Genomic DNA, 15533 nt, shown 5'->3' on the forward strand with positions numbered 1-15533 from the left:
CGGGGGCTGCGGGGGGCGGCTCCCACGCCGGGCCGGGGGCCGCGCCGGGCCGGCCTCAGCAGCAACTTTACTTTTCTCCGCGGTGCTGCCGCCCGCGCTGCCCCGGGCCGGGCATTTCCAGCCGGGGGGACGTGAGCCGGGGGGGCTGGAAAGGTAGCTCCGAAGTGACTTCGCGAAACTTCCCCGCGTGTGGCTCTGCCGCGGGCCGCTGCTGGACCTGTCCCGTCTGTCCCGGTGGGCGCCGCTGAGCCGGCAGCGATCGCGCCTCGGCGGCGAGCGGTGCCCGCAGGAGCTGCCCCGGGTCCCGACAGCGGTCCCGGGATGGCCTCGGGTCCCCGAACCCCGCCGTACGGGTCGGTGATGTCGGAAGCGAGATGGTTCCTGGTCACTTTCAAGAATAATCGATCTATTTATGATAGTAAAAAGGTATCTTTGCCCCTTCCTCAGAGAAGGCTTCTGTCACGGGTGGGTGGTGTGTCCCTTGCACCGTCTCCAGCCTGTGAGTCAAAGACAAAAAGGCTGGGACATTATTAACTCTCAGGTATGCCGGTCGAATTATGCCTTTGATTTACAGGTTAGTTCCGTGGTAGCGTGTGGAGACCTGAGGCAGGACATTTGGGTTTGGTTGCTGCCGTGTTGGATAGCTGGCTCTCCTGCTAGGAACAACAATTCACCGAGTATTAAAAAGGAGGAGGTTCTGTTTGCTGTGTGGAAGAAGTCTTGTTCCCTTGCATTGGAGGTGGAGGTCTTTTGCAGAACTGCTGCCCTTCTGACTAGCAAATCCTATCTCTAATGGGAAGTTCATCCCAAACATATGACATCACGAAAATAGTTGCCGAAATGAGCGCAAGGTATTTCAGCTGTGGAGAGCGAGTTTATCAGTCTTTACTCTTCGTAAATACATCATTACTAAAATCGGTGGTCATATTTCTTTGTGTCACGAATGCGTGTAGCAGAGGAATCGCAGAAATAGGATGGATGACAGTTGTCAAAATATATCAGACGTGTTTACAGATGAGGGAACTTTAGAAAGGGTCTAATCTGGCTGTGTCAGAAACTGGAAAGATTTTCTCATTTCATTCTGCATAAAGGTTGTGTCATGAGCTGTAACATGCAGACTTGTCTTTACTCAGAGTAAACAATGGTGGTGGGTTTGCTCTGATGGGTTTAATGTCAGTTAGAATACTGATTTGTTAACACTTCTTGTTTATTCCTATTTCTCTTTAACCTCTTTCATCTTCATTATGAAGCCGAATAGATTTATATGTTAATCGTCTTACCACTGATGCTTTTCTTTATTGTATTTCAATTGTGTAAATAAAAAAAAATCTCTACTGTGCCTAAAGTAAATTATTGCCTTCTGAAGTATGGTGCATTGTACAGTGCTTAAGTTTAGCTAGTAATTTAGCAGGATTCCAGTCACTGGAACTTTCTTGATTTAGACTTGAAAAAATATTAAATGATCAAAATATTTAATCAGTATTGAATTTAATCGTTCTTGAGTATGAAGAATAGATGAAATAAAGCTTTCAAGCTAGACAGAAAAACTGCCAGGGCAGTAATGAAATGAAGGTGCATCTTTAGCTAATGCAGGAGTTTAGTGTGGCATTGAGTAAAAGGCAATTACAAATACAGTTAAATTCTGGTTCAGAGCCAGTTGTGCTAACATCCCCCTCTTCTGTTTCTAGAAAATATTTCCATTCAGTTAGTCTGCAGAACGTTTTATGTACATTGTGCTATCAGAAGACTTTTGTGAATGTAAATACTGTTATTTTAAACTAACAGCTGATAGCTTTCTGTGATTTAGATACAGCGTAATACTGGATGTGAAATATCTAGTAATTTAAATTGTATTTATGTCACGTATACAAGTGTGCCTTTATTTAAGATATAAAATATCCATTTATCCATCCCAAATGCTTGTGTATATAGGATAAGAATACTCATACAGAATATAAGAATAAGAAACATTTAAATGCTTGTGTATGTTTTTTGATTTTATGTTCCTGTAATCTAATTGTTTTAATCAGTGTTTTGTTCCTGTGAGAGGAGCTAGTCTTTATTCAACTCTGTGAACACCAGTAGGACTGACTAGTAGTAATTTTCCTGTATAATAACACAGACCTGCTAAGTTAATTTGGTGCTGAAGTTTTTTGGTGGTGATCACTTGTAAAGCAAACTACAAAATGAAAAGACATAGAACAACCCATCGAAACCAGAAAAGTACCCTGCAACCACAAACCAAACAAGATCTCAGAAAAGTGAGCAGGTAAGTAATGCCAGTTTATCCTTGTGCCTCCTGCTGGCTTTCCCCTTCAGGGAAGCCTCCCCTGCTGGCTTTATTATATCCACAGTCCATACCCTCCCTTCTCTGTCATCATAACAGGTACTGTGCAGCTCTAATTTCAAGTCTAGTTGTAGCAGCTCATTTCAGCTGGAAAAAGTCAGCTCTGGAGGTGCTGGAAAAACTGGGAAGCCAAAGATTTTCCTGTGGTGAACTATGAGTGGTTTGTACCAGACTGTTTTCCCCCAGGCTTTTTCCCCTGAAATGTTTCAGGCTTTCTTGAGAGCTCTGTGTCTCCTTCATGCAACTGTAGGGAGCTGCTCAGGCCCTTGGGTCCTCAGCAGTGGAAGGAAGGAAGTTGTGGGCACTAGGATGTGAGGCTTGAGAGGTGGGTGGGTTTGTTAGAGGGGATGTGGGGGCTGTATTCCCAAGGCACTCCAGCACAGAGGGTTCACTGGGTGCCGATACTCTTTTCTCACTCCAAACCAGTGCAGCATTGTTTTGGGGAGCACTTCAAGGCTGTTGTATTTCCCTTGATGCTCAGTTCATCTTGGGTGTCAGGAACTGGATGGCAGTGCTGCCACACTGCAGTGCAAACCACAGAATGTTCTGGTGCAAGGAATCAGCTAAAAAACTACCCAAGGAGCTGCATTGTTTTGGTGTGAGGAGCTCTTAGGATATTGCAAACGGTGATAACCTTGTGCAGACCTCCTGAGTTTGCTGCAAGTGGGGTTATTTTAGTGTATTGGTATCCTTGTTTGCCCCTTCCTTGCTTCAGAGCCCCCCTTCTATATTGAATATCTGCTGCAAAAAGTCCTTAGCGCAGCCTGTGATCGTTGTTCTTACGAGTCATGCGCTGAAATGGAGGTTATCCAAAAACTCGATAAAATCAGAATTTTGCTAATGGAAATTGGCCAGTCTTGCTGAAATGAAGTAGCAGAGACATGGTCAACGCTGTTGGCTCACCTTGGCAACAACTGATATTCTGAGTAAAGGAGAATAACCTGGGATAATGTTTCAAGCATCAGAACCTGTAGGGTTTAACATCTGTGAGAGTACTTTCTGGTGGGGAAGATTGTCTTCTGAGGGGTGGCAATCAGTGGTATTTCAACAAGTATTTTTAGATGTCTTGACTGTGGAAATTATGTGGGATACTTACGTCAACTTAAAAAAAAAATCATATTGTGCTGGTTTTCAGTGACTAAAACCATATTTAAAATAGGAAGTGGAGAGCTGCTTTTCTGTGTGTACTGCAGCACAGCTCCTGATATTCTGCTGCCTGCTCTGTAATTGAACAGTACTCTGCAGTGGCTATGCTGCTTCTGGCTCCCACTGCCACAATTATCACAAGAAGTACTTTCCTTCAGAGGAAAGAAACTGTGCTCTGTGTTAAGTAAAATATTTGTCACATATACCTGATCCAGTGTACTCTGTCAGTTCAAAAATGACATGAAGATGTGCTAGTGTAAGACAGTGTCTTTAAAATTCAGGCTGCACTTCCCTCCCCAGTTTTCTGCCCAAGGTGTAAAGCAGATCTTGTTGTAAACCACCTAAAACATTTCCTGGGATGACGTCTTTGTAAATACTTTAAGAAGAAAAATATTACTGGAATTAATTTTGTTCAATATTCATTCTAATCAAGTTAAATGAAGGTGTTTTGTGGAACTCCTGTTTCAAATTCATAGTTGATCAAGTTTGCCAGGAGTACAGAAAATACTATTTGTACATCTTGTTTGCTCACTGTGGGACTGCTTGAGATTCCTTAATGTACATGCATGTTAATTTTAGAAATTAAAGCATCTAAGTATGCTTTGGTCTTGATTTTATTTTTTAAGTAGTATTCCTTCTGCAGTTGATTTTCCTCTGTTAAATAGACCAGTCAGGTCAAGGAAGAAGGAAATACTGTATTTTTATTTTCTGCTTTTCTATCCACCATTGCCAGTCAGGGAAATCAGGTGAACTTCAAGGAAACGTTTTAAAGGAAACATTAGGAAATGTTTTAAACCCCAGGACTCAAGGATAAAAAAATGCGCAGGTAATTTGTGAATCCTGCCTTAAATACAAAGCTAGCATGTTCTTATGGAAGATGTGCTGACAACAAGCATCTATCCCTGAGGTTACTGCTGCGTGAGCTTGTCTGCTCCTCTTAAGCTGGAAGAGAATCAGTTTCTCAGATAAGGGAAAGATATGTTACTGAATTTAATCATGTTATTGTGGGTTAGCAATTTGCATCTGATCCAGTGAGGCCACTTCACAGTGGATATGCTTCATGCTCTTGCCAGGTACGTGTTAAAAATCAGCTTATTTTCAGCCGAAGGCTGAGGGGTGACTGTTCTTTGTATTTCAATCTTTCACCTAGTAAGGCAAGAGGAATCTTTTTCTTCTTGAGCTTACATGGATTCTTGGAAACTGAAGAGAGCTGCAGACCTAGGATTAGAAACCTTGTACAGAGGCTTTCTGTCTGTCTTTATCTGTTTTCTCATGTGTGTCACGTGCTTCCTGAAAAGTTAAAGTATAACCCGGACGGCAAAAAACTTTTGTGAGGAGAGGATGTGCTCACAGTGGCAGCCCTAGCAATCAGGACTGGGTGTTGGGGATGAATGTTTGGAAAGAGATGCATGAAAGATCATATTTTACCCAAGGGAAAGCATTGCCTAGACTTAGTGTGGCATGCAGATACCAGATATGTGAACAGGTGAGACATTTGGTCAGTTGTGGTGTGCAAAGTGCACTCTAGTTGGTTACATGTAAGGTGAAGAAGCGATAAGGACAGAAATGGAAGGAAATGTCAGGTTCTCAGCTACTGACACAAGAAGCTGGATTTACTAGCTTCATTCCTCTCCTCCTGTAGCATCTGAAGCGGCCACTAAATCTCAGATTGGAAAACACTAGGAGATAGATTATTAACAAAATGCAAATTACAAACTGTATATATTTTGTTCTTGTTGGGACTTCTGCCTTTTCATCTCAGTCTTGACTGAACTATGTCTTGGACATGGCTCTTTCTCCATCTGCTAAACTGAGTGTTGGTGAAAACCATTTGCCAGGTGGGTTAAGATGACACTCTAGAGCTGGCTTTCAGCAGCATGCAAAGGGCACAGGTGTGCTGTTTTTTCATTCTTTCTCTTAAAACCAGCTGCGATGGGGAAGATGCTAACACAAGGATGGAAAAAAGGCAACAGTGGCTCCCTACTTTTAGCATGAAAGGAACTGAGAGTGGGCAAAAATCGTCTACATCTCTTGCCATCTGCATAGCCAAGTTAACAGCGTTTTATGACCAGTAGTATTAAAAGAATTTGTTAAATCTTGTAAGATCTTCATGAAGGTCTGGCCTTACTGATAGCTGAGAGATGATTATCTCCTGTGTCTGGGTCATAACCAAGGTTTTTTCACCTCTTGTAGAAAGAAAGTGTGAGATAAATGGAAATGAATGATTTATATTTTTGGCAGAGGCAAAAGTAGTTTTTGTTCATGTTTGTAAGAAATGCAGTTAGATTTGTCAGCAGAGAGTGATGGCAGCAAACACTCCAGCTTGCCTCAAAGAACTGCGACATGTAGAATTTGAAGCAGTAACAATATTTGCCACTGACAGGCACAGTTGCTTTTTTGTTGGTATCTGGGAGCTATAAAGGGTATAAGTTCTGAACAACAAGTTTTTGATCAGAGTTTCTTGCACACTGAAACTTTATAGACACGCATAACTGGAAATACAGAAGCTTCAGTGTTAGATCCTTCAGCAATTTACATGTAGACAACTTCTCTTGAGTCTCGGTGCATAATTATATCCCTACTATGGGTTGTTTTTCTAATATTCAAGATGATCTGAGCTGCCACAGCTCTAGGTTCTCCCTGATGAGCTGTGAAGACCATGTTGCTCTCCAGTGGTTGCGGGAGGTAAGGCTTGATGCTGCACCTTTGCCCCACTTCTTGTATCTGAGTCCTCTTTAGCCATGCTAATACTTTTGAAAAAAGATGCACTGAGTCAGCAGGTATCTGTAAGGGTCTGATGATTGTGGTTGTGAAATTTGGATGTGTTTGACTGTTTTACCTAAGTGTTTTGAATTTATGCACATTGAAGTTCAAAGAGTACCATCCATCCTGACTTAAGAAAAGCAGACTAATGAGATGTGTCAGCACCCTGTGTGGATGGGGACATGGTGATAACCTGCTTAGCCTTTCATTTGAGCAAGATGAATGTGAGACCCTGCAAAATTCAGGGTAGAATAATAACATTTATGTCAGATACAAGTAATCATGATTACTGTATCACTCTGCCGGTTTGTTTTTTTGGGTTTTTTTTGATTGGTTGGTTGTTTTTTTCTGAGTTTCTCTTTCTGCTAGCATAGACTGTGCTGGGTGGCTGAGGAACACAAACTCACAAACTCTTGTGTATCCTCTGGTATGAGGCTGCCAGCTTTATTATGGTTCTGAATGATATTGATGGTCTAATGTCTGGGTTTTTTTTCAAAGTCATTATCAGTGCAAGTTCTGTGTGTCACAGATTCGAAGCAATGTCCTTTGCTTACTGTTGAAATAGTTTAACGAGACCATTCAAATAGAACAGACAGGTAAGCAAAGGGTGACAGTTTTGGTACCAATGCATATTCCACAAGGAGTTTTGTTGTCTTTTCTGTTTGGAAATCACCACAGGAATTGAGACTGCCTGGCATGACTGACTCAATCTCCATCCTTTTTGTGCCCTAATTTCTTGTTATTAGCAAAAATCACCACTGAGAAGATTCTGCTACTGTGAAGAAAACTGCAGAGAGTATTTTAACAGTTTTACCATCTTCTTTACGCACTGAAATCCCACAGATTCCAGAGTTCCTCAGTTTCTTCATGCAAGTTGAAATCTTCTCTCAAAAGAAGAGAAATTATTCCCTGAAATACGGAGATGTAATGACAACAGTTAAAAGTAACCATCAGTGAAACTTCCCAGATTTTGGTTTGATTTATCAGTGGGGTAAGACTGAAGTTTTAACACCACTGTTTTGTGGGCTAGTAAATTTCATGTTGTATAACTGAACACAAACATTTCCTTATTGAGAGATGGAGTTTTGAATGTTGTAAAGTATTGCCAGAATATGTCTTCTCAGTAACTGACTTTCCTAGGAAGGTAGGAGAATTTAAAATAACTGGTTTTGTTTACTAAGCCATGCTGTGTAGTTAGCACTTTCTTCCTGAGGCAGTTTCCCAGCAGGTGAATGTACAGTGAGATATGGTCTCTCTGTCCCACACTGCAGTGTGTGAAATAAAACCAACACATTTACATGTAATCAACAAAATAAAGAGGAACATATCGGTGACTGGTGTGTAAGTGAACCAGATCTTGTTTTATTTCTGTGGATATCATTTGGTGACACAGAGGTAATGCCAGCTTTTCTTCAATTGCCTGACATGGAGACAGGTGTTCTGCAGTCCAGCACTTGTTTGTCAGTTTAGCAGCTTCTGCAATGGGACAGTATTCATGAGAACAATTTTTGTAGGAAAAAAAAATAAGAACAATAGCTGCCACTTTTGGGGTTGCTATAATAACAGCTGACATAACACTGAATTCAGCAGTCAAAAGTATCTGTGTGATGTGTTTTGCATAGGCAAGAAGAAACAAGGTCATAGGAAATCATTATTGGAATAGAAATAACAGATTTGTGGAGTACTTGAATTGTATTAATCTTTTTTTATTTAGTTTATTGTCTCTGTGGACCAGATACTAAGTCCTTTGTATTTGTTGTATTTTGTATTTCTGTTGCAAAGAGCAGCTTCCCCTGCTTCTTTCACCTTGATTACCAGCTCCCCTTTCCTAAAGGTGAGGAGCAACCTGCTGCTGACAAGTGCTGCCTCTCACCTGAGAAGTTTTTTTGGCATCTGAGCAAAGCCAAAGCCGTTCCAAGAAGTGAGTTGTAGCAAGCTCCCTGCTATGCTTTCTTGAAATCTCTTTAAAGCATTGGTAACTGGTTGGATTTTGTTGTCTCTTGTACCCATGCTCCCACAACAGGGTTGAGACCTGAGTTTGAGAGGAGGCAGTTGTGGAATAAACACATTGTTTTACTCTGACAAAGGTTTAATCTCAGTGGCATTTTCAGTGAAGTATTTAGTTGTTTTTGTGTTAGGAATGGATTATTTACAAAACAAATGGGCAGGAAGTAGAGTGGTAGTCACAAGGGTAAATACTCTGGGGAGTAAAATTCACTGCCTGGTAAATGAATGCAGTTCTGCTGAATTCTGAAGGTTAATTCACTTGTGACAGCAAATTTACTGAGCCCTTGTACCTGTTAGTGGAAGCTGTTTCTTAGTCCAGGCTCTCTTCTGAAAAGTCAGAGAAGACTGTTGCCAAAAATACATTGCTTCCGTCATGTATATCTACCAGTTTTATTCTTCTGTATTTTTACATTTTTCTGGATCATATTTGTAAATGCCTCAGTGTTATTGAATGCATTGAGAAGTTTTGAGCCTGAGCCTTTCAAAACACCTTATGTATTTGTTAAAGCTTCCAAATTTCTGAGGAATATACCTGTAATTGACTTTTTTTTTTGTCTAATGTTAAACTTTGCCACACCAAATGATATACCCAAGATGTGGGCTTTAAGTTAACTGTGTTGTTAAAGATTCTATGTGCATCATGATTTGAGGAACTGAAGAAATGTCTCCTCTCTTACAGAAATGTGTTTTGAAATTACAATTTGTAATGCTTTTAACTTCACCTCTTATTAGGACTGTTTGCAAAATGTGCAGGCCACAGAAATCTGCAGGATTTGCATGTCAGAAGTGAAGCAGTTGATGAAATGCTTTCAGCTGGGGTGTGGGCAGCTCTATGGAGAGGGGAGAGAAAGAATAAAATGGATAATACAAAAGGATAATTCAATATCTTTATACTTGCAGCTTTTGTGAGTCAATAACTCAATTCAGGAATGTTATGGGCCTCAAGCACAAAGTGTTAAAACACGACTGATGTTTTTTATGTATTCATTTTTATTTATTGAGAGAACACATCTTGTGACTTAGATTTCATATTATCTTGATTTGAATATTATAGGGCTCTAGTATTCCCAAGCTTTCCTATCATTGCAGCCACTGACAAAAATGGTGCACTAACTTGGGCTTCTCTTATGGTCGCTCTTATTTCCTGTGTCTTTCTTGAGCGCACTAATCGTAAAGTTTTTGAATTTTCCTGTCTGCCTAAGGTGTTTCTTTCACATGTCCACAGATTAAGGCATGCAGTGCTACCTGTATTTGTTTAAAAAACAAATCAAAAATATCAAGAATACTGTATTGTAGTATTCTTTTATTATATCTTGTATTCTTATATTAATGTATCATTCTGTTTAGATACATTTCTGATACATTCACTTCTATTTGTTTCAATATTTAGTGTGAACTGGTTCCTACTTTTCAGAATACTTTAAAATGAAAAGAGCTTTAATTTTCAGATAACTTGCCCCCTGCCATTAAAGATATATTTTTCAAACCAAAGAAAGAAGATTCAGCTGCTGGCTCAGAATTCTATTTTCTGCTTTCATCAAAGATCAAGGTAGTAGGTAAGTTGTGCCTTAAACCATGTTCCCATACATATGTTTCTTTTTCGCAAAGTGATTGAAGTAATTTTAAAAAACACAACCTCTAAGAATTTTGTGATGTCTTCCTCAGGTTTAAATATAGGAAACATCCATCTAGGTGAGTTACGGATTCCTCTGTCATTTAAAGAACTAGTCTTGAATATTTTTTTTTTGCCACCTTATAATAAACATCAGGCTACTTTTGACCTTCGTCCTTTTCCTCCTTTTCCATCACTCCTTTTTTTTTTTTTTTTTTTCTGATCTTACCAGGGCTGGTGCTATTTTTTTTCTGACCCTTTTTTGTAATTAGGCATATTTAGTTCCTCTTTAACTGCAAAGAAAGGAGTCAGCACAAAAATTAAAAATAGCTTGATTGGTCTGTTCATTGAAACTGAACAACTGTCTGGTGTTTAAGCTGCTACTTTGAGGAAAAGTAGCCTTTAACTGAGTTATTTCAAGTGTTGCTTATTATTTCCATAGTGGAAGTTGCATGAAATAATTACATAAAATGTCTTTTTTAATATGTATGGTTTTGCTTTCATTTCTTGAAATGAAAATTCAGTTTGTTTATATGAAACTTCTAAATCTTCTAATTGACAAAACAGGATTTTATGAATTCATTATAATTTTTTGGAAAGCTGATGCTCAATTATAGACTGTTGCCTACATAACTGTGATACTCAGAGTTGTAGTTACACACATGTAAGGCTTTGCAAGGTTAAATTTAAGCATTTTCATGATATTTAAGAATATGCCTTTTGTTGTATGCCGTGTAAGTAAAGTACAATACACAGGGAGCAGAAATGAATGCCTTTTTCCTACGATTGTTTCTTACAGTATTCTTTAAATAGCACAATTTTTATCCTAATGTAATGAATCTGTGTGTTTAAGTTGAAACACATAAATTAGCATATTGGCATGTGGATTCCAGTTAATAATCGATAGCACACTGAGGATTAAAAGAAAAACAAAAACTTGTCATGGATTGACAATATGTCCGAAAGATGTCTGTTAGCACAAGGTGCCCATGAAAGGGTTGAGCCAGCAAACTGTCCTGCATGGAGTGCCTAATCCAGCAAAGTATTAAAAAATATACATATTTTCTGGGTCAGAATACAAGCTAGACTCTAGCAGAATGAATGGATGATGCATCTGGTACCAGTTAATTTGGTGCTCATCTGAGAAAGTTCTCTAAGTCCAGGGTCAAGGTCACCGAAATCTTTGCTGCTTAAGTGTACAGATAGAATCATAGAATGATTTGGGTTGGAAGGGAATTTAAAGGTTAGCTTGTTTGAACCCCTGTGCCATGGACAGGGACACCTCCTACTAGACCAGGTTGCTCAGAGCCCCAGGCAACGTGGTCTTGAACAGGGGCAGGGCAGCCACAGCTACTGTGGGAAACCTGCTCCAGTACCTCACCACCCTTTCAGCAAAGATCTTCTTCTTAATAGCTAATTGAAACCTACTCTTTTTCAGTCTGAGGCCATTCCTGCTTGTCCTGTCACTGCAGTTCCTGATGGAGAGAGAGAGTCCTCCTCTGGCTTCCTTGTAGAGCCCATCTGGATACTGGAAAGCTGCTCTGGGCTCTCCACACAGCCTTCTCCAGGCTGAGCACTCCCAACTCTCCCAGTCTGGCTTCAGAGGAGAGGTGCTCTAGTCCCCTTGCTAACTTGGTGGCCCTCTGCACTTGCTCTAGCAGTTCCTGTCCCTATGACAAGGGCACCAGAACTGCACACAGTACTCCAGCTGGGATCTCAGGAGAGCAGAGGGGGAGAATCACCTCCCTTGACCTGCTGGCCATGCTCCTTTTGATGCAGGTATTGAGAATGAATAATCCTTCTGAAGTTAGTGTGCTTGAATTTATGCCTGTGACTTCTATGCTTAAGTAGATCAAAGGATAGTTCTAAAAAGAAACCATTTATTTTCTTTAATTAAAGATCGTTCTCATGATATGTTCTAATATCTGTTTTGGGGGGGAAGAGAAAGGCAGTATAAAGGATTTAAAATACTGTAAAATTTTTCCCTGTGTTTTTATTAAAATACTGGGGTTTGTTCCCAGAGAAAATGTAAAATATGTTTTTATTTTGTGGTATTTCTCTGCTTATTCCTCATAATCCTTGTTGGAAGAGAAGTTAGATGTGTTTAACTGCAGGATGTTAGACATTCTTTATTTCTGGTGGAAAAACTTCTTTTGTGGTCACTGAAAGCTGTTGCATTGTGAATGTAAGTAATGTGCAAAAAATGTGTACTTAGAGCTGGCACTTTTATCACCAGAAGTAACATGTACTGTGTACCCAAACCCACTGGGTTTTCAGAGTTACCTGATTTGTTATCACAAAGAGGTTAATGATTCTATATCATAGTAGAAGGAACAGTCTTTGTCAGAGTGGAAATATTGAGAGGGTTGGATTTTTGACATTTTTTTTCAAATTTTTCTTTAATATGAATTCTAAAATCCACAAACTTTCCCCTACTGTATATTTGACTGTAATAGCACTGAAAGCAGAAATTATCAATGTACAAAATAGGGTAGCATCTTGGTTGAAATCAATAAGAATTTTCTGTTAAATTTGTTGAAAGTAGGATACCTGTGCTGTTGCCAGTTGGGAAAGCTACAAATTTGGCTTAGATTTTTTTGAAAACTGGAGTATGGCATTGGATGGGATGACAGGATCGCCTCTTAAGAAAGAGAGATTAAACACTCTGGGGCTGTTGCTGTGAATTGGCATTGAAAGGAGGAAAACTAGTGATGCTATTTTTGTTCCTTGTTCCTTAATTCCCAGGTAGTTAAAATAGATATACTTCTGGATATTCCTTCCTACTTTGATTTTGTATTCCAGTCTTTCTGCTGACTTTGAAAACGTGTTGACACCCAGGAGGTGTTAGTGAAATTAAGTAATAATTGAAACATTAGAATTTCTAAAGAAACTTATAAATGCTCCCAGACAAGTCTAAATGTCGTCTGTTTTGTGGATCAGAAAAGAGGACTTTAAGTTCATTAGTTTGTTTCATCTTCAGCAATGGTTTAAAACCTTAAGCCTTCCTTCTTTAAAATGAGGTAGGTATTTGTGAGAGAAAAAATGGGGCAGATGTTTGGTTGCAAGGTCATGGTAAAAGATCTGCTTTGGAGTTGGAACTCTCATGTCTTGTTCTTCAGTCAGTGAAACACTGTAGTCTCTAGTCTTTCCTGTATGAAGGAATTGTAAAGATTTCTCTTTAATAGTTGGTTAGAAAATACAAATAGAAGAAAACAGACACCTTTTTTTTCCCCAGACAAAAATCTAGACTTACTTGTGTGAATACAGTCTGTGGGAAAGATTATAAAAAAGCTGTATAAACCCGATATTATTCTGCAGTATGACATTGCCATAAAACTCTTCTAATGCTCTATAGCTTTCCAGTCATTAAAAAAATTAAATAAATTCTCTGCTAACATACAATACTCATATGTCTTTAAATAGACTTGAGTTTTGCTATGGTAAAAAACACTGGTGTATAAGTCATTAAAGCTAATGGATTTTTATTTGTATATGCTAGTTTCCTCTTCTGCTGGTGCATCTCTGTGTTTATTGAGGATTTCCTTGAGGGAAAAGTCTTAAGGGAACATAATTTGAACATAAATGTTTAATCAGGGGAGAGAGGGGCTTTATTTTCATAATGAAAATGTCATCTTTCCCCTTGAACTGAGGTGCTGCATAAAAGGTAGACAAGAGTAAAAGCACTTTTGCTTGTCTGATCTCCAGGGGCAAGTTTATGATCTGTCATTGCATGGTGTGGGAGCTGATAATCTATGAGCCCAGTTGAACAGAAGAGAGGAAGCAATTTTTTCCTTCTCATGTAAAACCAAGGATTTACATTTAATCTTGTGAAAAATGTACTCTGCCAGTACTGAGATGAGAACACCAAGGTACCTAAGTTTGTACAGAAGAATTGTACCAAGTTAGAGTTGGCAGTGCTAGCTTTATGGTTGGACTTAATTGTCTTAAGGGTCTTTTCCAACCTGAATGGTTGTATTATAGTAAGTTCATCTCTAAGAGACTGATTTAGCTATTAATCTTGATTCTTCCTCCTGATGTCCCAGTAATATGGGTGATGCTGGAGACAGCTTTGGTCTCAGACACCTTTAGGTTTTACTTCTGCTTTACTGAGCTTCTAGAGTTGTCTTTTCAATGGTGATGGACTTAAATACCTCAGCTTCTTCCCCCATACTGTGTAACACAGCATTTGCCATTTGTTTTCTGTCTGATTGAGCAGATACTGTTCTCTTTTCCCACGACCACCCTTTGGCTTCCCCTAAGCTGTGAACATCATCTGGTGTAGAAGAGAGCTGTAAATAGTTTCTGCAATTAGGTTCTGCATTCAGCTATCAGCATCATGTTCTGCTTTTTCCTGAAACTGAGTTTGGAATGCAGTTTTATATAATTAATCCTCTTTGTGATATTTTAAAATTGCAATGAATTAGGGCAGTGATGGGAAGAATTTGAATCTTCACGGCAAAGGACAGGTGCAGTGAAAAATACCTATAAACACCTATAGGCAAACAGGTAGAATATATTGCTAGGGCAACCTTATTAAATTTGCAGTGATGAGAATGCCAGATTGATTACTGCTTCTTCATAAGATGTTTTATTAAAAAAGAAGAAAGTAAAAATCACAAAATCTTGGTAAGTAGGGACTGTGCTATGGTGTTCAAATATGTGAACTAATATTTACCCATTCAAGGAAATACTTTGAAAATGTCACTTTTATTAGAGAACAACTTAAAGGTCTAGAGGTTCCTTCATCTCCTTCTTTGCATACAGTATGGACTATGTAAGCATAATTTGAGATTCAGAATATGATTTTTTTAAAAAGCAATTCTAATTTTATTCATTAAAAGTCAAATTAAGATATATAAACTAAGGAATAAGCAAAAAAATAATGGGATGAAATTGTTTGAAACTGTTTTAATTATGTCTCATGTCATTCTGCAAATGTTTTAATTTCTTTTATGGTGAAGTGTTTAATGAACGTAAACAAAATGTTGTTTAATATTTTATTTAGTTACATTAAAATGAGCTATTTCTTAAAAGGAAAATCAAGAAATTGTTTTGTAGTAATCCACATAACCTATCCTAAGCCCATAGTTTATCTAATATTTTCATTTTCCATTTCGTCTATTAGCCTTGCTGTCATGTTACTGTATTTTGCTATTTTTGTATGGTTCTATAATATTTAATTGTTTGTTTCCTTTATCAATCCTCAGCTATTGCAGTGCATTTTTATTTTTTTGACTGATTTTTGTTTTAACAGAGAGAAGAGGGGTAGGCTAATAATGTTCTAACAGAACGCTGTTTTTCATGGTCGTTGTGTCCCTGTCCTTGTCACTGCTGTCCGTGTTCTTTGTGGCAGAGGCCTGCTGCGCACTGATAGTCTCTCCTTCACACCTATGTCATTGGTCACTGTTTTTCCTCAGTCTGGAAGACTTGGGTCCAGAACAACACCAAGATTCAGATCCAGATGCTCCTGTACTACAGCATTGAAAATCCACAAATCCATCCTTCTCCCTGCTTTTAGAGCCACTGTTGGGCTTTGAGGAGAGCTCATCACTGGATTGTCCATTGGTCCTCTGCTATTGGGTTACCCTTTTACTCATTTTCCTCAGATACCCTGACATTACTTATAGGTTGCTCTTCATTATCGTTAGAAGTCTGTAC

The sequence above is a fragment of the Poecile atricapillus genome, chromosome Z, assembly GCF_030490865.1.
Source record: "Poecile atricapillus isolate bPoeAtr1 chromosome Z, bPoeAtr1.hap1, whole genome shotgun sequence".
Classification (NCBI taxonomy): Eukaryota; Metazoa; Chordata; class Aves; order Passeriformes; family Paridae; genus Poecile; species Poecile atricapillus.